We start from the raw sequence: 24,466 nt of genomic DNA, 5'->3' as shown, positions 1-24,466 counted from the left end.
GACCCTGGGAAGTTTCTGGTGTTTGGGAAAATACAAAGGTTGCACCAACCTTTACACAGCTCAGGCAGGAGGACTGGGGGAATTGGAGGCTAATCAGCTTTCCATAATACCTGGGAATATGAATTTAAAAGTTTCTTATAGCCATTTCCAGACACTTGAGGAACAAAGATGTGACTTGGAACAGCTGGTATCTTTTGGCCAAGGACATATTATGACTGAAAAGCCTGACAGCTTTCCATGATGAAATGACCAACCCAATAGATAAGGGGACAACAGGGAATATTTATTAAATACCTGGGCAATTGGATCCAAGCAAGTCTTTGGACATCATCAGATTGAGGTAGAAATGTCAGTACTCTGAAGGGCAGTGTTACTGTTTGTAGAGACTTCAATAGGGTGGACGAGTTTGTAAGGTTCAGCAAAGCTACATTATTTTGTTTTTTTTTAATGGCCAATTCTAATAGTAATGCTAGAATTTGTTCCAGAGAATTATTTTTCTCTTAATCATAAATTCAAGATGTAGTCTTTTTTTTTAAGAAAGACAGTAATGTCATCTGCTCTTGTCGCTGTAAGGTTTGCTGGAAAACATTTGACACTACGCCATCTATCCACAGATCTACCCCACAATGTTGTTATTCTAAGAGAACACAGACAGATGATTCACATTTTGGCAACCCTATTTCATGCACTGTCACTCATCTTAGACTACTACTTGAGCTACAGAAGTTCTAGTATTTGATTTTTAATACTTTTCAAATTTTCTCTATTCCCATGTGGCTGGTAAAGGTTACTGGAACATAGTTACAATGCCAGTTCTAACCATTCCTGCTAAAACAAAACAAAATCCACAAGTATAACTAACAAGCTCTTACTTGATCTCAAAAAATATGTGCTTCCTTTCTCTTCTGCCAATATTCTTCAAGTAAATGAAAGTCTAATATAGAAATAAACAGAAAAATGAAAGACAGTAAGAAGCAAAATCCTTTCATTTTTAGTAGTCTGTCCCTGCTCTCTTTTTGTCACTGGTTGTAGCATACACTTTCAAGTGCCTTGGAAAACATCCTCTTTCATTACTGGATCAGAGAAAATAACATTTCCTGTTTTCTTCACTCCTTGTATACAAGGTGAGCATCATAAGACTCATACATCTCTCCTCCTTTACTGTCCATTAAGGTTATATCTTGAAGTAACTTTCACAATCTTGCATGTCTTGCATTTCCTCACAGACCACACTTGCATGATTTCTCCTAAACTTAGGTCTGCAGTTGTCATGCCTTGAGAATGAAACTCTCCAAAGAGATTCACTAGATAGACTACAGATCAGAAATAGAGGGGTTAGTATATGGAACAAATATGAAAAGTTATTTTCCTATGTATTTATCACATACAGCCTGTTACAAAACTGATACCTTTTGGAGATGAAACAGAAATAATTAATATATTTCCTTTTATATGACCTTTTTCTATGACTCATATATCTATCCAAATATGCCTAAAGAGTTGATTGGTCTAAGACTGCCCGATTTTATCAAACGCATGACAGATTGTTTTAGAATGGCATGTGGCTAAAATAAGCATTGTGTTAAAAAACCCTATGATTTTGTTAGTAGATATATAATAAATATACATTCATACACAAAGAACATGGTACTCAGAGGGGAATACAAATATATTTCACTACCTAGGAAGATAATGAAATTTGTCCAATGTCCAGTTTTCATTGGATATGAGCTAAAGGCTGCTTCTTTTGCTATCTTTTTTTGTATGATCTTCTGAAATGTCTGCATCTCGACTGCATTCCCAAATGCTTATAAAAAGCCTAAAACTAGGTAAAATGCTACTATTCTCTTTTCCTGTGTGACAAAACAATGTACTGAGTATATAGAATCACTACAGCAAAGTTGCAAATGGTATATGAAATTAAAAACTGCTGTCCAGTGCACAGAGAGAATACAGACAACAATGTAGTTATTGCTATGTTGTGGTATTTGCAGTGATATTTAAATTAGATACATTCTTTGACAACACCCAAGCAGATAAACAAAACCCCAAAAAGCCAGAGGAGAAGTATTAAAAAATTGCAGGTGGGAGAAATTAACCTCCCTTTCCCTATTTTCTCCCTCCTTCCCTACCAAAATTCATTTGAAGAGCATCTTAAATGGAGACCCGGGCTTGGGCAAAGTCCCTTACCAGCAGATAGCTGCTGCACACTTAAGCATAACTGCAGGGGACATGCACAGGCATATGGAACATCCACAGGTGGGAAGAGGAGATCTGAGAAAATTAACTTTGTCTCGAATAGTCCAGATTGAAAACAGGTGAGGAGCTGAACTCAAAAGCTGTACTGCAAAGCTGTCTCCAACCTGTCTCCAGGTTCTGTGGCTACACAACCAGGGTAACAAAAGTAAAAAATTGGCTTTTGAAGCATCATCATTTTAAGTCTATTAACTTTGATGACGTGGGAAAACCAACCAATTTATCTACTCTCATCTAACACTGTTATCTCAAATAGAGAAAGAACATAAAAAGATAAAACTGAGGATAAAAAGAAGAAACATGTGAGGAAGTGTCCATGCAAATCTTTGGCATTTCATTTTGTATTTTTGAAGTCACTTTATTTTACCAGAAAGGCATAGAAAATGCCTAAAAGTCAGCATAGTTTGATGCGAGATATTTCTAGCAGTAGATGGTGAGCAATTATTTAAAGTCTTTTTCTCCATTTATTGACTGGCTACATAATTTTTTTTTTTATTAGCTTTCATTTTATATTTTCCGTCTATCTTCCTTTGGTTTTCAACTTTACTAATCTGACCAGGCATCAGTGCTAAGGCTCCTGTCTTACAAGTTACTGTTACATACTTGTCATTTTCTGAGTTTCTGGATTATCTAAAGATTATCTTTAAAATTATATCCTTTTATCCCCCATTTTTCCATCTTTATATTCGGAAAGTGTGACTCAAATGGAAGTGAGTACTGCTGACACACAGTATAGTAAAAGTGATGCATACCTGGCAGAGTGGTAGTCTAGAATGTCACAAACGAGCTGGGGTAGGTACATTGGCATTATCCAACCAGAAAACTGGGAAAATTTGATTTTGCTTTTAAGGAAGAAATAGAATAAGGTTCTATCATTCATTTTAGCATATTGAGATGCTATGAAAGCACTGTTTTTCTAGTGTCCTTAGTTTACTCTCATAGCTCAAAGACCTCCCTTTACAAGTCACCAGAATGAATGTGTCTCTTTTGAAAGTTTCCACAATATTATGTTGTTGAAATAAGTAATATATGTGTTTATGGAGGGCCTCAATCTCTTATATTAAGTTCATTTTGCATGGGTAATGAGGTTATCCAAGCTAATGCATTAATATTCAAAGTACACTAAAGCTTTATGAATATTTTTAGAGATTATGTATAAAACTAAAAGAACTCAAACAAAAATTGTAATAATGCATTTTAAAAATGAAGTAGTTTTGGACAGTACCCTAACTGTCATACTGTCTAGGTACATAAGTGCTCTTACATCTGAAAACTAGCTACTGAAAATACCAGAATAGGATGCACGTATTAAAGGAGATATAAAATAAACTTTGAACTGGATATAAAAGAATGATTAAAGTAGCCCTGTAATTATTGACTGTCCTAAACTAAGGTGAATCTCCTTGGTATGTATTTGCCATAGCCATCACAAAAAATATATCCTATACTTTACTCAGTGAAGCAGAATAAATCTGTCTCAACAATGGGACCACCACCTATGTGTGCAAAAAAGGATTGTGTGGACTAAATTTATTTAGTTGCTTCCTTCTGCAAGAAAGTGCAAATAAAAGCTGAGGGGCTCTAGAATTTCCAGTCAGCCTGCACATCTAGGTGGGCATCCATAGTGAACAAAATTCAGATTCAATGATCTTTTCCATTTGTCAGAACAACATAAGATGCAGCCTAAGCACCCTTTTTTCTTCAGCTTAGAGAAAGATTTGTCTTTCAAGGTTTTACAAGCACTTTTGTTTTAAGAATTAAGCAGACTCAGCAGGGAGATCTTTTTAGGGTGGATGACATTTTCAGAAAATTATTATACATAGCACAATTATAGACTTGAACAAATAACTGATTTCTTGGTTCATTGGCAATTCAGAAAAGAGGAATTTAGCAAATGCAAGGTGAATTTTAATTCATCCTCCAACTCAGCAAACAGATCAAAGCTGAATTCTTTGGTATGATATGAAATATTTGCTACAAAATTATTATTTAATTGCAAACATGAAAATTTATAAAGGCTTACAGAGATAAAGGAAATGTAAAAGCAAATATTAATTTAAGTATTTAATTTTTAAGAAATCCTCAGCTTTTACATTTTTTTCATATGAGCTATTTTGTCAAACATTCCAGTGGATAAAATATTTTGATGTTTGTAAACTTATATTTTCCACCAAAGCAAATACAATAATGCTGAAAATCTTTATATATGGGTAATATTGCATTAGGTACAAAACTTGATTCTAGACAATCTAAATGTTGTGATTTCAGTGTCCACTTTAAATTATAAATCTTCAGAAACAGCATAATTTGCATACATTCCAGAAGTTAAATTGTACTGATAAACAAAATGAATGTGTGATAGGAGTTCTAAACTAAACTTTTGTCTAATTCACTTTTAGATTCCAGTTATCCAATATCTGCCTGAACTAAATGTTTCTGCCAATAGGGTTTTCTTCCTTAGTTCCAAATCAGGATGGACTCTAATGGCCCGTTCCATACCAAGAAGGAAATAGCAATTAACTTGCAGTCTTTTGAGGATTCTGACATATGTCAGCAGGCTGCAGTAACAAGAACCATTCAAAACCTTATCACACTCAGGTTGATTTGAAAGTCATATACCTTTCTTAGCACGCTGCCTACTTGTTCCCAGTGGTGAAGCAACGGGGACAATTTTCTGCAGCACTACAGGATATGCAAAATGTTTGAAGAGGAATGTTTAAATCACTACCATCTGGTGGAATTCAAGTGGATTCTTTATACCATCTTTGAGGAGCTCAGTGGTAGCTACTGAGAACTACACTTAGTACGCTGTGAATAGAGATAGTATTTTAAGATTCATTTCAGACAACTCTTCAGTATTTGCTGTGAATCTATCACCAATTTTGATATCCTCCAGCTGTTTCATTATTTTGGCAAAAAGTATCAGATTAAGATGTTTGATAATTCAAAGGATCTGGCTAAATAAAGATGGACATTGCTATCTGCATGCTGTACTATTCCATATTTTGCTCCTTTGAGTTTAGTCAACTTGCCCCTTTAATTGTCTCATGAATTTATTGCAGTACCAAGGAATATCAACACAGTCTTTCCTATGTACTTGATATCATTAAATTTTGTTTGACTTTTTAAACTGCTTCCTTAAATTTTATTGTAAAATGCTGATGTGTGAGACGGCATGCAACAGGAAGTGGGTATTAAGAAGTTGTAAATGTCCACAGTAATTCAAAACTATTATCTTTGAAGACCTTTATTCTGAGCCTCCTGTATTGCTAGAGAAAAAACTGCATCTCAAAAGAGAAATATCACTGATGTGATTAATTGATAAAAATTATCTTTAAATTAAAATTCTAAATCTATTAAGGTAAAGGTTGAAATATCCCTCTGAGAATAAAAATAAAAATTGCATAGGAATTCATGTGTGAGCCAATGAATCAGAGAAAGTCTTATTCTTCATAAAAGTCTTTAAACCAGTTCTAAGTAATACCTTTTCCTAGTTTCAAAAATATGGATTTGGGGATTGTACTGCAAAGTGCAAGACAGATGCTTTAGATACTGACATAAATCAGTCTAGATAAACAGTGGGGTATATATCTAGATATCTAGATATATCTATATCTATGTCTATATCTATCATCTAGAGATCTAGATCTAGATGGTATAGGTATATATATGACAGATGCATATGTGCAGATATTTCAACAGTTCCTTTTTAATTTATTTGGATATTCATAAGATTGTGTTTTATTGATCAATATAAATGCATAATTGTGAGCAATGATATTTGGTCACAAATATATTGCTGACAATGATATTGCTATATTTTTCGCTCTTGATTGCATAGGTAGGATTTCTTAAAATGCCTAAGCAAGTCTTAAGCCCCACTGAAATTCACTGAGTACTGATAAACTTCTGTGCCCTTTTGATATAGATATAACTGTATTCTTGATGTTATTTCCATCCCTTTTCTGGATCTTCTTCTTTGTACATAAGTTTATACCTAGACCGTAAGATTCAAATATGTTTTATGCTTCCAAGTCAAAAATATTTTCTTGGTTCATTACTAAAGATTAGCATATTATTTGAGGGGTTTATATGCCCATGATGGCCAAAGAGTTTATTCACTTAAAAATGTATTAGACTAATGCTGAGAAAATGCTCAGTATTTATAGTGTTTTGCATACTTATCATACTATTCTAATTAATGTAGATTTAAATCCAGGCAGTCTGGTTCACTAATTTGCCATGATAGTAATAATAATTTATTATTTAATATGCAAAGACAGTGTGCTTAATCTTTGTAAGGTGTGTTAAGAAATCCTAAAGAGTTTTTTAAGCCAAATGCATTTGGAAAGTAGGCAATTAAAGGATTTGGATGCCTTTGTGAGAACTTTCAGTAGTTTTCCTACTGTCTAAAGAGCTGCAGAGGATATATTCAATTTTAAGAATTTCAAAATTATCTCTGACTCTGATGTTGTTATAATCCCAATAAGTAATGTCGGAGGAAATGTTTAAGTGAAATACCTACTCTTGAGAGTCCAGATTTATTCTTTGCATATTCCCAAAAAGTACTGAAGATACTATTTCAGAATTATGTGCTTTTCCCCATCAAATTGGTGAATATAAATTCAAAAAATAATTATTTCCACTTTTTTTTTTCTTTTTATACTTTCTTCATGGTTTTGCAATATAATGTGCATGGTTTTGTATGGAGGAACTGTGATAAATTACAATGTAGGAAACATTGCTTGTGTGGGATAGATAAGAAATAGGTACACTCATGTAGGCAGGAACAGATAAATTCTCTTTATCTGAATTTATCCTTCACTAGGTTCAGGTTTTCCTGGCCTTTGTAGTGGTCTTGCTATAGTGAAATTGATCCCTTAGATACACCCAGTCTTTTTGTTACTGCTAAATGATGCTAAATCAGAAAGACCCATTTGAACAAATGCTCCGTCACCCCATGATAAATGGTGGTGTCAAGAACATACAGTGACCTCTGAACATAAGAGAAAAAACCTCACACCTTATTCAGAGATATATGTTGATTAGGGATGTTTCATCCTGTAAGAAAAAAACTGGTGTGTGGGCAAACTATAAATTCTGGAGTTCATACACACAGAATAAATTTTGTCTGTGCAAGTAATTCCAATTGAAAAGGATGAAAGGAAATATAGAAATGAAATAGATAACTGAGTTATGGGATTTACAGGTATTCTGTATTTATTATAACTGTAATTTTGAACAGTTTAAATAAGCCATCCAACAAATATAAAACCTTTGATTAGAGAGAACCACTACAAAATTAGAGGAACTTTGTAACTTGGGAATTTAGAGTGTTTGGCAATATGTATCAATAGGATAACAGAATGACAGCTTCCGCTATGCTCAAATATTTTTTGTTTCCAGGAGTGAAATCGAATGTATATCTAAACAGCATATTATATTCACCTTGTGCAAGAGACTGAAGATGAATAATTTAAATAATTATAAATACAGACATAATATCGCTTGTGTGCATAAATGAAAATTTGAGGTAGGATAGTAATATCCTTCACATTATGCACTTCTAAAAAAATAACAAAAACTTCTGTTATTTTGTACAAGATTTCTGTCTCTTGTACACAAGCACATATGCTGAGAACACACATCGACTTCAGATAAATAAAGAATATAGGAAAATGAAGTAATTAAAAAACAAAGTCTTTCATCTCAGATTATGACTCTTTCTGTCCAGGACCATATCTAGAGCTGGCTGAATTGAATTTTCAAGAGTACAGGGAATTTCAGATACAAACAAGTAAGTAGAATGTGAAATATAATACCACAATTTTCAGTTGGAGTTATACATTATATGAATTCAAAGGGAAGCGAAAAAAAAAAAAAAAAGGAGAAAGTTTCCTCCAAACATTCCAAAGGCTTCCCGTTTGATAATTTTCTCCTTGCAATAAACGACTTTAAGTTGCTTTTATCTGATTTAGCAAGATAGAAATTTAGCATGTGATGAGAAAAACAGTAGGAAAATTTTCACAGGCCTGGCAACAGCACCTGGATTCCGCGAGCGCCCCAGGTGTGCTCCCTCAAAAGCTAAATAATCCTTTCCAGAGGCAGGAATTTGTAAGTTTTTACCTGGGGAGGGGGAATTAAAAAAGGATCCTGACCCACCCTGGAAGACACTGTGACAATAGATTAGTTTTTCTCAAACTTGCCTATCTTTCAGAGCATTAGAAAACTTAACGAAGTGTAATGCTTAACTCTTGACCTTGATTTTTCAGATGGTCATTGTAATTCAAATCCTTTACACCAGTGTATGTGAGTAAACACAAGTATGTCTCAAAGCACTATCAGAATCAATAATTTTTTTCACCTTTTAAAAAATCTATTCCTCTTAAATTTCTAAACCATCTGGTTGACAGAATTTTTTTTAAATTTTAATTACTGTTTATTCTAGAATACTCCAATCTTCCTTTGAGATGCGGGATTTGTTGGCTTTTGGTGATGGCTTGAAGAGTCAGAAATTCATTGTTGTGCCCATCCAGAAGACTTAGTCAACTCAGAGCTAAGGATAGTCTCCATTGTAAATTGAAAATAGGTGTGCAATTGTTGTTTCTTTATTTGCATTATCAAGTATGCAGCAATTGAAAAAAATGCTCATTAAGATAAACTGTGAAAAGGCAAATGAACATAGAAAGGTGACTGGAAACACACTGTCCAAGCAAGGCATCAAAAATATATGCTGAAAGAACTGTTTACTAATTCTCTAAGAGTTCAGGTAAATGTACAAAGATATGCTTTTCTCTCTCCAAAGAGCAGCACATTTCTTTTTACCGATAATTTTCTTGTCCTGTGGGTGACACAAACACCAACAAGCGAGTAAGATCTTTACATGGGAACTCAGTTCTCCAAAACAGCTTGCATGAAATTTCTTGAACAGAAATAGACTAGCACAGAAGTAACTAAAAAATATGTTTTATCCATTCACAACAAATTGGAATAAAACAGATATCACTGATTTCATATTAAGTCTTAAACTCTGCAAGAATTACATCTCATTAATACTGCTCATGGGCTTAGAGAAAAAGTATGTAATACATAAAAGAGGAGGAAAAACAACTGCATGCAAATGGAAGATTTTTAGCAGGAGAACAGAAAATATAGTGACCTTCTCAATTCATAAAATGCTAAAATTAGCTTAAAAACTTGTCTACAAAGCACTCCAGACAATATTTAAACCTCTAAAATTTTTAGTGAGATTCCCTAGAATTCATTCAGTTTGGATTACTGTTGAAATCTTTCTAGGCAAATAAAATTATTTTGCAGTATTTCAGGGCTTTTTTTGTTTTGTTTTGTTTGATTTTTTCCTTTAGTTTTTTTGTTTGGTTTGGGTTTTTTTACTTATTATTATTCTTGAAGGATTTTGATCACAATATAATGTTTCTTTACTGTAAGTCAAGATACCATAATAATTCTAGAATTTTAAGTGCTCCACAGGAAAATATTAAAACACATGGTAAAGTATTCCCTAAGGATAATTTTGAAATTCTATTTTATTAACAAATAAACAAACTTTATATTATGGAAATACAAAGCTCAGCTATTGAATTAAATAGAATCAGCACATGGAGTTTCTAAACAGCTAAATTATCCATCTTTGGCAAAGAATCACATGCAGGAGCTACTTGAAAACAAACTTTGCTAGAAGCCAGAGGAGAAAGATATGGATTGTCACTTGGGTTAGGCAGAATGTAGAGCCTCACAGGAAATTAGGCAGGCCACAGATTGTGTAAAAAATACTGCCAGTGATAGGGTTACGGTGACTAAGAAAAAAAGCAAAAGTAGAAAATTTCCATTTTGCCTCTAAATAAAGACGCACGCTAATTTAACCTGAAACCAGCTACTTTAGAAGGCATGTAAGACATAAACATTGTTCTGAAGTTCTTCCATGAAGAATGTGAAGATAGTGGTATGAATTAAGAACAGGCATCTCAAAATGTTGGAAGAGAAAATGAGTGCCCAAATTGCTGTCTAGAAATGCATTTTATTAGGATGGCCATCATCTCATATGCACTACCCCTTTCACTCCATGATTTGTTTGCTTATACACATACCAAACCTAATAGGTTTCCTTGGACATGGGCTCAGCTGTTTCCACTGAGACTGACTTGATTTATTTTAATGAATTTTCAGAATAATCTCTTCTGGACATTAAGTATGGTTTCCCAAATTTCTGAACAAATTTCTGAAAATAGTTAAAATTTTAAATTTCCATTAATTTTTAATTGTTAGATGGTACTATTGTGTGTTTATGTGAGTGTATTTCTATTCACAAATAGTGTTTCATATGTTTAATTGCATAAAGGTTGAGATTTTTTTATGAGTAGGAAAAGAGTTGAAAATTCATCTCCTGAACTGTTGAAAGTTCCATCAAAAATAAATTGCATTTTAAAAAATATTTACTGTCTGCCTATTTTCTTGTATCATTCCCCTTTGTATTGTGTTTTCAAAGTGAGGAGAAAATTGAATAAACTAGAAATCTATGAAAAAGAAACATCCTAATGGAAATAACCTAGAGGTTGTGTTACTGAGGTTGTGTTACTCTTCTGCCTGTGCTTTCATGTAGTAAAATGTCATGGGATTTTGTATGTTGATTTCAGTGGTACCTGCAAGTGTTTTGCTGAAAATAACCTCTTCTCTCTTCTCTTCTCTTCTCTTCTCTTCTCTTCTCTTCTCTTCTCTTCTCTTCTCTTCTCTTCTCTTCTCTTCTCTTCTCTTCTCTTCTCTTCTCTTCTCTTCTCTTCTCTTCTCTTCTCTTCTCTTTCTCTTTCTCTTTCTCTTTCTCTTTCTCTTTCTCTTTCTCTTTCTCTTTCTCTTTCTCTTTCTCTTTCTCTTTCTCTTTCTCTTTCTCTTTCTCTTTCTCTTTCTCTTTCTCTTTCTCTTTCTCTTTCTCTTTCTCTTTCTCTTTCTCTTTCTCTTTCTCTTTCTCTTTCTCTTTCTCTTTCTCTTTCTCTTTTCTTTTTTTCTTTTCTCATTAAGAAAGAGTTTAGTAATGGTGGAAGACTCCTTTCTCAGGACTCAAGCTTTCACAGATTAGAAAACTGCTTTGTAAACATGTATCTACAAATACATTCTTATTTGCTGTTTATAACAAACTTCCTCTTTTGGAATTCAAAAATCATGTGGAAAGTCAGCAAACCCTGACAAATAAGCCAAAGTCAACTTAGGAAACCAATACTGAGTGAATAGTTTCTTCATAATGAAAAGAGTATCCTGATAAAATACCCACAGTGAATTTTTGTCTATACTGTTTCATCCTTAATATGTTAAGCAATAAATCTTATTGAGTTTCCCAAAAATTGTAGATCTAATGATTAATTTTCAGGAAATCAAATTTAATCAGATTTCTACCATACAAAAGTAGGCCATTATAGCCTTACTTGGAAAATTACTGACGAGAAGTAACAATATGACCTGCTACATGGAACAGCACAACTGGCTTCTTATAGGGCATATCTTATACTAGATCAGAGCATCTGCTGATAAAATAGCTGGGAAGTTATCCTAACTATTTTTTGTTAGGAAACTATTTGTTTCCTAACAAAATAGTTAGGATTAAAGAAATAGTTTGTTAGTTATTTTTTTTTTAAAGCTAGATGTATTTCTGTCATATTTTTCAAGTGCAGAAATGTGATGAAAGTGTTATAAGCAATCATTTCAATGTTTTCTGTAAAAGTACATATTCAAGGCTTAGCCAATATCAATCAACTCTATAGCAAAGATAAATGACATTTAATTAATAAATTCCACCTTCATTTGTCCAGCTGGCCAGCTAATCTTTTCCCACTTTCATCACCCCTTTTTTTCTTATAAAGAAAGACGTGTAAAATATTGTGCAAAACTGACACAGAAACAAAGCAGTTTCCAGTATCTTCATAAAACTAAGAGTATCTGATTAGCTACCTCATTTTTATAATGTGCATGTTTGGATAAATACCACAAGCTAAAAGCATTTCCCTCTCTCCCTGCATTTGATCAATTGAAAAATACATCTGTCCAAAATGGTAGAGGTAAATATACATATACACGACTGTGTTACAAATCAGTTGCAATAAGACTTCCCTGAGGTAGCTTCTCTAAATAGGGCATAGCAACATACATTAATATAAATAAATGTACATGTAATCATACACATTTTAGCACAAACCCAACCCCCCTAAGAAAATCTAAAACCTCAGTCACCTTACTGGACAAAGTGAACAACCACAAGTAAAGTTAATTTTAATAGACAGAATGATGATTGTAATAGAAAAAACTAGGTGATGGTGTATTCTGGATAGAATTGAAATGCACTGTAGGGATGCAGCCTGTACTTTTTCAATATCAGGAAAGGTGTAAATTTTAGAAAGTTTGCTGTTTATCTAGTTTCTTTTTTAAAGCTCATAGATTTTATGCTTCACATTCAAAAATTACTTCTTCATTTGAGGAGTTTGAGGGAAAGAAAACTATAATAGTTACAGGTTATAATGAAGTGATATTCTGGAGGTCAAACTGACATATTGCTTAACATTTTATTTTCTGTTGGAACTGAGGCACTGATATTCATTTATTTACCCTCTTTTACACCAAATTCTCATGCCTTAATTATCCTTAGACCTTAAATAACTACTCCACCTAAACTCTCACAAGAAGGGAAGTAGAGAATTATTAACAAAAAGGAAGGTGGTGTTCTGTTAACGTTTGATCAGTGTGAACTTTTGTAGGTGTATTATAGTGATTAAATTTAGACAGAATCCAATGTTTTTAGGTTATCTTTTAGGTTACAAAGAGTATTGTAGAACCAGTTTCAACCATAATACATATTTCTGACAGCTCCCTGCATCAATTAATAAAGCAGCTAACTTTGAGTTCTTACTAAATTGATTGATTTTGTTTTGTACAAAGGACTTTAGGAAGTAAATTTATCTTTAAATGGAAAAATAAAGCATGTTAAAAATTAATTAAAAGAAGACAAACAAACAGATGGGCCTGTTTATTATAGACCTTAATACATTTTTTTTACATTGCTGGAATAAAATCCTGTACCCGATTTTTTTCGGTCCCACAGCACCATCCCAGTAGTTACTATGAAAATAGTAAAGTATCCTTTGTCAGAATCCCTTTAGTAATCTACCCTGGCAACACTGGGCTTCTCGGAAGATTTAAGATTGCAATTGGCCAATTATTACCAGTCTTAAAAGACTGTTTCATTAGTGACTTTTGAATGTTCAGATGAACACTACCCCCCAAAATGTGTGGGCTGGAAGCATGTCCCATTTTTTTCCCCCACACTGTAATTGTTTTTTAATAAGAAATATTCAGAAACTATGTCTGGTTTATACCATTAGGTCAAATAGAGCTACTGCATTCCTAACCTAGTTTTATACTTTACCTAACTTCCTAGTATTTCTTTTTTTTTCTAATTATTTTCCTTGCTTCTGTTTTTTTCCCAAATAAATGATCTATTCTGATCACATAGTAAATCCCCTAGAACTCTTGGGTTGGATTGGTTTGGGGTTTTTTTTTCCCCTTTTTGGCAATAACAGCATTGTCCATGGCTATGGTCTATTCAAATTCAGAGCTGTATTGTCTTTGGACAGCACCTATTCACATGTAAATTATGAATTGCATGCATTATGTTTTCTGGCTATCAATCACAGTCCAATAAGAATTCTGGAATTAAAGACAGGCAAATATCGTTTTGGAGAGAATGTGTACAGCATTAACAATTCTTATTTAAGATATAAATTAGCAATTGGGCTTTAGGGAAGTGAATCAAACTGTTTTATGGATTTGTTTAAGATTTTTTTTAGACAGACAAAACTTTTTAGACCTTGAAACACTGTTGTATTCTAATTAGTGGTTCCCTGGCAACAGTCAATATCCAAAATCCACTGACACTGTTGAAACAATACATCTGCAATATATTGTAGTAGTGTGCTCCTCTTCCAGTGCAGATAGTGTACTGTAGGCACTTGCTGTCTCAGTTTTGCTGTTTCCCTCATCATATGATATTAAGCTGATTTTCTAAGATTCTCTCTCCTGAATATGACAAAATCCCCATGCATGGAGATATAAAATTGAATTTTTCAAATGCAAATGATTGTAGTTATCATCTCCTCTACATTTTCAACCTCTCCATTGCACAAGCCATAATTCTTTGGAGTACAGCCCTGGCATGTTTAAGAAGAAGACTGATGAGTCTGCACTGCTTACAGAAATGACACAGTTCTATCCAAAGTGATACAGCATCAGACAAACACATTGGTAAGAAGCAAAAGAGACGAAGCTCACTTTCATTTAGCCTGCTTTCCTACACTTATTAGTTAAAGGTCTTGTATTTTCCAAAAGCACTTAACACTTTTTTGGTGCTGTTTGAGAGCATATTGGTCTGTACCACAGATTGCAGCATAGGACTTACAGAGAGATATCACAGAAAACATAAAATGTGTTACCTCAGGTACAAGGAGCAATCTTGCCATAACAGCAAAAGTTATATGTAGGCTAAAGAACCATTTCAGGTGACAGAATGTTGTATTAAATTATGCAAGATGGCATTGGCAAATAGTATCAGTCAGCTGGTTGGTGGAAGCACGGCTAGAACAGAATGCAGCACAGCCCTCAAAGCATGGCCAAAAAACAGTGTGAGGAGGTGGCTCACTGCAACTCAGCTGTTTAACACAGCAGTCGTACTGCTCGCAGAAATTAGCTGTGTTTGTGCTTGAAACAAGGTCAGACCAGCAAAAGCTTGAGGATGGCAATCAGTGACCCTGGTATTTGTATATATTTAGCTTTCACAGCACACAAAATGGTTCTGAAAATGATATTGTCCTCTAAGTCTTTTGGGTCCATTTGCAAACTCCAACTAACAACATCAGTTCAGATACAATCAACACAAGCAGTCAGAGAAATTAAAAAAAAAAAAAAGAGAGAAAGAAAAGTATTTATGAGGAGAATCACATTAAATATATCCTCAAATCAACAGAAGATTTACTCTTTCTATTATATTCATGTTTTATTGACTTGGTCTTATTAAGTGGTGACATTGAGCTCTCTTATACAAGACATTTCTCTTCAGTGAAGTCTGACAGTTGAAACTTTATTTTATGAAAACTCCTAATTACACCCTTGAGTTCATTTTTGCTCATGACTACATGTAAACGTGTAAAACCAAGTGAATTTCTTAATACTGAATTTACAAAAAAATCCAAAAATTTTCAGGGAGGTGGGAAAATTATTTTTAAAGATATGGCAAAAAATGAAACTTATCTTTCCCAGAAAATAAATTCAGCATTTTATTATTATGAAAATAAAACCAAATTTAAGAACCATGGGGTTTTTTAATTTTACCATCTTCTATGACTAAAACACCTCCATAAACATAATTAAAATGTATTAGCAACAAATATTTTAATAACTGCATTCATATTCTTTGACTAAAAAGTAAAAGTCTACATTTTATGCCTAAATCACCTTGAAAGCTGTTATATAATTTCACTCAAAGATAACCTTCTGCTTGCACATATTATTATGCTAAAAGGACTTTAAAATTTTGGGCTATATTTTCAGTGCTTTATTTTTGCTCTTACTATTTCTATCCTTATTCCAACTGTAAGGGCTTATCTGTAAGAATGTCTGCTTAGAAGTAAAGTACAATCTTAGTAATAAATCAGGGAAAGTAAAATAGAAGAAGGAGACCTGTGAAATTACAATCTCTATTTTTTTCGATGTGACACATTGGAAAGGAACCTACTGAATGTATCTGGTGAACTGGTACTTAAGGTTTTCATTCTTCTCAATGATCATCAACCTGTAAATGGACCATTTCTTTTTATATGTTCGAGGTGTTAAGAAATATGTTGTCATGTTGATGAATATAGGATCATCCAGTATGTGTACATGTCAAAACAACTCTGCAGAAACATAAAAACCTGTACTGAATGGGAGGTGTGCCCAGAGGAGCACTTTACTTTGTATCTCTGAATAGAATTTGCTCCTGGGATTCATGTATTTTACATTAATAGGTAGTTTCAGGAATGATACATTAAGTAAGTCTATTCATTTTTTAGCATGTATTCCTTTCTCTTTCAGTTGAAATACAAGAATATTTAGGTTGGAATATTTAGGTTATCCATATCTCAGAGAAAACTGGGCAGGGATACTGTGAGAACATAGAAAGCACTTCAAATTAAATTAAATAACACATATTTCTTCGTCCTTGAAATCCTTAAATGTTGTCTCATAAAAACAGAAGAGGTCTGAATTTTAGCTCTTACTTTTTTAAACTTTTTGCACTATATGCCTGGGTATCATCATATGCTCTACACACACAGAGGCACCATTTTTGAAGTTAGTGGATGAGTTTTAGTTTTATTTAATAATTGCTAAAAAATGTGGGCATGAAAACTGAGAATTACTTGTATTTTCCAAAGTTTTAAATCAAAACGTGAAAGGGATCCATGACATATCTCTCTGCTTTCTCTGCCAATCCAGCTTTCATCCTTTCCCTTCAAGGCATCACGGGGTCTATTCACTTCAAGAACTAGCTCAAAACCCTTGCAAGGATAAGTGGTGACACTGCTGCTGTGCCTAAGGATAACTAGGATAAACTGTGTGTCTTTGAATCTACAGACCAGGAAACTTAGGTGTGTTTTGCATTAGCTAGGGGAAATGTCACCTCTCTTTGAAGAACAATTGCGTCAAATTAGCAACCTAAAATTAGAAAACTTCCTTCCAGTTTTGCTAGAGTAGATAAACTTTTTTTCCCCCCTTCATTATGCAGCCTATAATCTATTGGCATTTACAATTTTAGCAGATTAGTTCAGCATTAAAAAAATCTATTTTAAATTCCAGCAAGGGGAAACACATAGCTATGGAAGTTGGCAGCTTGCTCTGCTTATATTAGCTCACAGTTGCACTGCAGTAGAAACAATGGATGACTTTTGCAGCCCACTTTTTGCTGTTCACTTTGTGCTGGTTCCACAACCTTTCTTTCAAACAGTCAGCCCTGCACATTAACATGGGGAATGTCATGCCTGGACAAGTTATGCATGAATACCTTGTCAAGTAGTGGATGCTTCCACACTGTGCTAATGAACCAGGGACAAATCTTTGATTTGTGGCTAAACCATGCCTGGCAGAACAGCATTTGCCTCTGCTCCTGTCACATGACAGAGATGACAACATAGTTCATGAGATGGGATTGTGACTGAGAAGAATAGCAGTACATGATCTTCAAAATCCTCTAAGAGAAGCTGCGTAGCATACCTTTTAAAAAAGTTCCTTGCTGTAAGATATTCCTCACCTGCCATCCTAGGTGATTTGTGGCTCACAAAAACAATTTATTCAGCTGGGTTCCTCTGCCTAAACATTTCATCCACCACCACTCCCCTGGATGCCTCCTTCCACTTCCTTACTCCAAGTCCTAAAGGCGTTAAGGAATAATGAGAAGTAGGTGAATTGCTTATGCTAGGGTCATTTCAGCTCGTCTCTTGTCATACTGAACTTACTGATCATGCATAATAGAGCAGAGGGGCACAACTAAATACTTTTCCAGTTCCCAGGAAATTTAAATTTGGCTGTCAGATACCACCATTACAGCAATTAATCTATTCCTTTGATTCTCATGAGTGTGTCTAAAAAAATGGCAGCATTTCTCCGTGCAGCTAGCTGTCAAACTGCACTCTTTTGTTAGAAGGAGAAAATAATCAGGAAACATCAGTGCACATGTACAATAAATCCCATGCTTTAGGGATCCTTTAGTACACATGGTGAACAATCTTCCTGTTTGGACAGAACAGGTATTGATGAAGAAGAGTAAGTAGTGCTTCCTACTAATAGAAAAGAACCATGGGAGTCCCTAATGAAAAGAGTTGAGCAATGCTGATATGCTGTACCACAAATAGCATTTCTGCAGGGAGTTAAAAAAGACAAAGCAAACATTAATTAATGAAAACAAATACCAGATGATAAATGTAGGTTTTGGTGGTTGAAACTAAGACCACAATGATCTTGTAGGTAAGGACAGGGTTCAGCTATCTCCTTTTGATAGCTGTGCTGGTTTTGGCTGGGGTAGAGTAAATTTTCTTCACAGTGGCTGGTATTTGGCTCAGTTTTGATTTTCACTGAACAGAGGGTTGATAGTAAAGAGCTGGTTTTGTTATTGCTAAGCAGGGCTTGCACAGAGCCAAGGCCTTCTCTACTTTTCATACTCCACACTGGGGAGGAGGCTGGGGGTGCGTGGGAGTTTGGAAGGAGACAGCCAGGACAGGTGACCCAAACTGACGCATGGGATATTACAGACCAGGTGGCATCATGCTCAGTAGATAAAGTGGGGGGAAGAAGGAGCGAGGGGGACATATGCAGTGATGGCATTTGTCTTGTCAAGTTACTGTCATGCAGGATGGGGTGCTGCTCTTCTGCGGCTGGCTGAACACCTGCCTGCCCATGGGAAGAACTGAATGAATTCATTGTTTTGCTTGCTTGTGTTCATGGTTTTTGCTTTTCCCATTAAACTGTTCTTATTTCAGCCCACAGGTTTTCTAGCTTTTATTACTCCTCTGATTCTCTCTCTGATCCCACTGGTGGGGAAGTCAGTGATCAGCTGCATGGGGCTTGTGTCTGACTGGGTTTTAACCATGACAGTAGTGCATGATCAAAACATTCTAGAGTTTCCCAGCTTTAAAAGTTTACTATACCATGAAACATTAATGATACAGATAGAAAAATCATTAAAATTTCTTCTTTTATGCCTGTTAATGACATAAAAAATAAAACTAAAAGATCTCTTGACAATACTTTGAAAATTGTCAAAATCACAACTGATACGTGTCAGATGAATGGAAAAATACTCTATTCTTTTTTCTGATTTTCACTGTATTTTTTCTCGTTTCTCCTCACTACATTTTATAAAATATCTACTCTAAAATTCTGTTCTAATACAGTAAAATATTTTATCTATTTTAATATAAGAATTATATTTCTTACTATGTTGATATAAGGATGATTTGCATTTTCTTGAGCCTAAGCTTGAAAACATTCACTTGCATTTTTAACTACTGCTGTTAAAAGACAACTATGAATCACTGCATCATCATGCTTTTAGGTTGTGAATGATGCAAGAAAATTGAAAATTTAAGGTACGTTGTGTCCCATGTACTTTTGCATCTATCTCCACAAACTCACTTTTAAATATTTATATTGTAGAGTAAGGAATATAAATTATGTGCATCCCAAACATAAAGAGCAGAAGAGTACCTCAGTAATTTTTATATTTAAGATTTCTCTAGTTGGTCAATTTGCTATAACAATGATCCTGGACAGCATGGAAATACAGCTCTGCAGGGAAAGAAAGAAGCCGGATGAGGTCAGGAAAGCTATTTTCTGGTGAGTCTCATCTTTATTTCATCTTTTATCCATCCCCTTTAGTAAAGCTGATGCATCATGTTCCAGTCCTTTTCTAAAATGGCATAAAAAAGCTTTTATAAAAGTTTGAAACTGTAAGCATTTATTTTATATAACTGATATGTTACTAAAAAAAAGTTCAGTTTTGCTCATTACTCTTTTTATGCCATGGAAACAACACAAATGCATATGGATTTCATACCACAGTAATCGTGCTCAGAACTTGTGCACTTTAAAGTCTGTGACATGAAATCAAACTTTTGTGCTCCGGCTTCCTGATTAAATGTGATTCTATTTGCAGCATTAGCCATATCACAATATCTAAATCATTAATAATGATTGTATAATTAATGGCAATAGATTTTTCTTTTGCATTGGTTTTAAAACTATGTAGGTAATTATAAGGTTACCAAATACACTAAGGAACAAAGGGGAAAAAACTCAGAAGGTTAAATAAGATTATAAAATGCAAGCTTGTGAAATTCTTACCTTGCTCTGGAGATTTCTGTCTGCTTTCTTAAATGTCCTCCTGAGCAAGACCAAGCAGCATGCCTGAAGCAAGCTGAAACTGCTGAAGTATGGTACATCTTCAGGAGAAAAGGACCTGATCTCATATTCTTACATTTTTCAGTGTCACATTGGTCAAGGCACAGTCTTCCAGGTTAGACTATATCCATGACATACACTTTTATGGTAACAAAAATCAATGCCCTAGAGAAAAGTACTTCCAATATAAATTTGTCTGATTACTATCCCTAAAAAAGATGATCTTTTCGGCTTTGGAGGAGCTGCCTGTAGTGGAATTTCTTTCTTTGATTTATACCCTTCCTTCTCTCAATGCTGCAAAAGCCAGAAAATGTTCTAGGTATCTTCCTTCATCTTTGTACATTGTCCGAGATTAGGAATCTTAACAGGTTTAGCCTACAACTACGTAAGAAGCCTCACTGTTGGATTGTTTTTGTCAGATCTTTAATAAACATAGGCAAACTTTTAACTGTTTGGAGTTAAGTATTCCCTGTGTTTGATGAAAAATTTTGCAAAGAAAATTTTACGATAAACATGTTTCTAATTTGTTTTAAAAAATAAAAAACACCCCAACCCACTGCTGCTTACTTATATCTTCATGTTTTTCAGTGAAAAAATGGAACATTGTCAAGGGAACCAAGATCTTGATGAACCATCTCTTTGACTATAATTAAGCAAGTTGGATAAATTAAAAGCACCTGAAAGATCAATCTTCACCTATCATCAGAACCAACTTAAAGAACTTGGCAATCAAATCCTCCACTTACAGTCTATACTTGTAGGGGTTGTGCTGGTCCAGGGTAGCAGTGTGAAGGGCATAAAAGAGGCCTCATTAAAGAATTCAATGTCTCTTATCTGTTATCCAGGCTTCATGAGTGACAAAGCAGAGAAATGAAAGATAGATCTGAGAGGGGTGAGACAGTGGTGGGAAAAAAGTGAAATTAGAACTGAAAGCTGGTGGGAAAGAAGGACGATGGTGTCATGAGTGATTCTGGCACAGAGATCTGGACATAAGTGTACATAGAGGAGAAGAATGAAATAAGAAGCTGGAACCAGTCAACTAAGAAAAGGACTTATTGAAAAAAATGAGAAAGAGAGCACTGATGAACAGAAATGTCTATTATTACTTTCTTCCAAGCTCTCACACAGTTGGGATTTACTCAAGATTCATCAGTCTTGGCCTTCTTTTTACAAAGGATATCACCCTGAAACCGCTGTCTTGCTCATCTGAGGATTTTGCTGTACTTGTGCAATCTTAAATAGCCAGCCATAATAGGTGCTGTCCAATAAAAAATGAATGGATGTCACCAACATCACATAATCATCAGTAAACAGTAGCTGAGAAATATCTGTGATGCAGATCTCCATATTCTAGCCTTGCCAGTGTGATGTCACTTCTCACGCTCTTTTAAATTTTTAAAAAATATTAATATCCCTCTAGTGCCCATGCTGTGTTTACCTTAAAAGTGCATTAGAAAAAGTAGAACAGAATTCTGAATTAATGAACAGTTTTCAGAATTAATGTTTCAAGCTCAATTTATCTTTTTTTTTTAATGCATTGTTTTGTAATAAGACAGAGTCCTTAAATGTTCAAAGAGTAACAGAAAACACAGAGAATGGAGGAATAACAGGTAGGAGATAGCAAAAAAAAGAAAGAATAATGAAACCAAACATTTCAAAATAAAAAATTATATATGAGTCTTTGCAATTCCTAGAGTTACTTAGTGCAAATACTGAATCTAGAAAAAAAAAATATGATACTGTGTAATCAGGAGTGAGCCCTACAGGAAAAAAACAAAGCTAATTAGAATGTATTCAGGACTAACTGAGAAACAAATGGTTTATATGATTGTGTTTTCCCAGAAGTGTTAATCATATTTATTTTATACTGTCTCCTTTGACTGCTTAAATGTGGAGTTCATTCTCCCATGGGAAGTTATACTTTTAATGTCAAACATAATTATGTATAAAGAAAAGAAGTCAAGTCTATTCAGAGAACTAGGGCAGGCGGACTGTTACTTCTCTAAAAGAAAAATATGGATACTTTCCTTAGCTCTGGAATACTATCTCTATGTGTGTGTTTAAAGATATATTTTCTATGTCTTTAGTTAGTGAGCCCTTTTTAGTTACCAGAAGACAAGCAGCAGTTATATGCAAAAATAGTCATTCAGTTTCATGAATGAAATCTACCTAAATCATAATCCATGCTATAGCAAGATCTGCTTCAAATAGTATTTGGGGAAAAATATCATCCTGACATAGTTAAAAATAATGTATTTAAAATATAAATGCTCTATAAAGCAATCGTTAATCACAACCTACGCCCAGTTGTCTTTAAGGCTAAAACCTGGTATTTTTCTACCAACGTCTCAATGTCATGAAAATACCTAATACAAACTTTTTTATCATAAGTACAGAACTTGGTGGAGTTCTTTTAATGTACATGGTTATTTACTCAAGAAGTGAGCAAAGGAGAATTGAAATGAATTATGATTTAATAGAAGTCAGTGTTAAGAAGTATGCCTAGTTGCATATGCATCCAAAAGACCAGTTTGAGAGACTAGCTTCAGATAAATAATACAACACTTGTAGAGACTTTCATGAAAGATTTACTTTAAGGAAACCACCAAGGAAATTAAATACTTCAAACTATGTTTAAGTACCATGAAGAATCTGACAGATTTTAAAAAAGGAAAAAAAAAAAAAAAACCCAAAAAACAACAACAACAAAAAATACCAAACCCAAACCAAAGCCTCTACCAATAACCAATAAAACCCCGCAGCCCAAATTTTTGAAAACACATGTGTCAGACTGTCTGTAAGTGTCCAGTTAATTGACTAGGGAGTGCCTTCTTCATCATGGAACTCCTTTTCTTGTTAATTTAAGCCACATTCTTTCTGATATTTACACAGAGTTCTGGGGTATGTAATATTTATATATGGACTCAATTCCCATATGCTCAGCAGTTTTCTGCAGCAGTTGAAGCATTGTCAAGCTTTTACCTCTGCAAATGTTGGCTTTACTTTGTTTTGAGGGCATGGTACTGTGAAATCTAAGTTTTCTGGGGCATTAAATTGATGTGCTATTTCATAATGCACATCCCTCTAATACATAATTTTGTTGTCCAAATCAAATGGTGGAAATGGCCATGCTACTATAAAGTAGTAAGTTGAAACTATGCTAGACGATGGTACTCATGACAGTGAGAAAGAAAATATAATTTCAAGGGCCTGACTGAACTGACAGAAGATTGAACAGACCCATATTTAACAATCCCTTAAGATGCCAGTTAAGGGTACAGAGAAAGTTCAAGGCTAAGAGGTTTGCCTTTAGGACAGCTAACAAAGAGGAGAAGAAAATGTTCAACTGGAATGTAGCAGTTAATTCTTCAGAGATTTTAATATTCTCTACCCTAGATTTCAATTTAGACCACTCACCTTAATATAGATAGTAAGAGATCCATAAAAAATGTCTTGAAAACTGAAGATTTCAGCATACTCTGTCTCCTTTCAACAATATTTGAAAGACAGACTCATTATTTCAAAGCAGAAACATAATTCACTGCACCAACAAAATACAAAATGCAATTTAATAGAAGTTCTAAATGCAATTTAGGAGGAGGGGAAATAATTTTAACTGAACCATACTTTAAAATTGATGTTAGTCCATGCAACTAAGTTATAGAATAAAACAGAACACAAAATCTTAGAGCTGGAAATTCCCGTACCACAGGTCTGTGTTTTCTTAAATATTATTGTAGCCACAGCTCTGCATTAACTTTGTCTCACCCTACTCCTCCTTTAAGAACTGTATTTCCACTTTGCATATTTCAGTTCAATTTATAAGTTTGGTAACAAGTGATTCCTGGAAAATGTAAAATCAGCCAAATAACTCTCACAGAGGAAATAGGTAGTTTTTTTATAGCTTATTTTCTTGATTGACCTCTATTGTTACAGAGACTGAGAATCTTTAGTTTTAATATATTTATTCTGCCTATTTAATATTGTGGAATTTCTGCTGTTATTCAATCTCCTCCTGTAGAAAGCCAACACACAGATAACTGAATTAAATTCCCAGTTCTGCTGCTTAGCAAAGTCACAGCTCTAACTGTTGAAACTAATTTCCATTCAACATTAGATGTGATTCTGGGTTCAGGAAGTTACCCATATTTCTGATTAGCCAGACAACCAATATTAATGTACTGAGTATGGAGAATAAAGAAGTAGTAAGAATACAACAGTGAGCAACTTT

The sequence above is a fragment of the Ammospiza nelsoni genome, chromosome Z (assembly GCF_027579445.1).
Source record: "Ammospiza nelsoni isolate bAmmNel1 chromosome Z, bAmmNel1.pri, whole genome shotgun sequence".
Lineage (NCBI taxonomy): Eukaryota > Metazoa > Chordata > Aves > Passeriformes > Passerellidae > Ammospiza > Ammospiza nelsoni.
The sequence above is the reverse complement of the archived record's forward strand: the minus strand, read 5'-3'. Positions refer to the sequence as shown.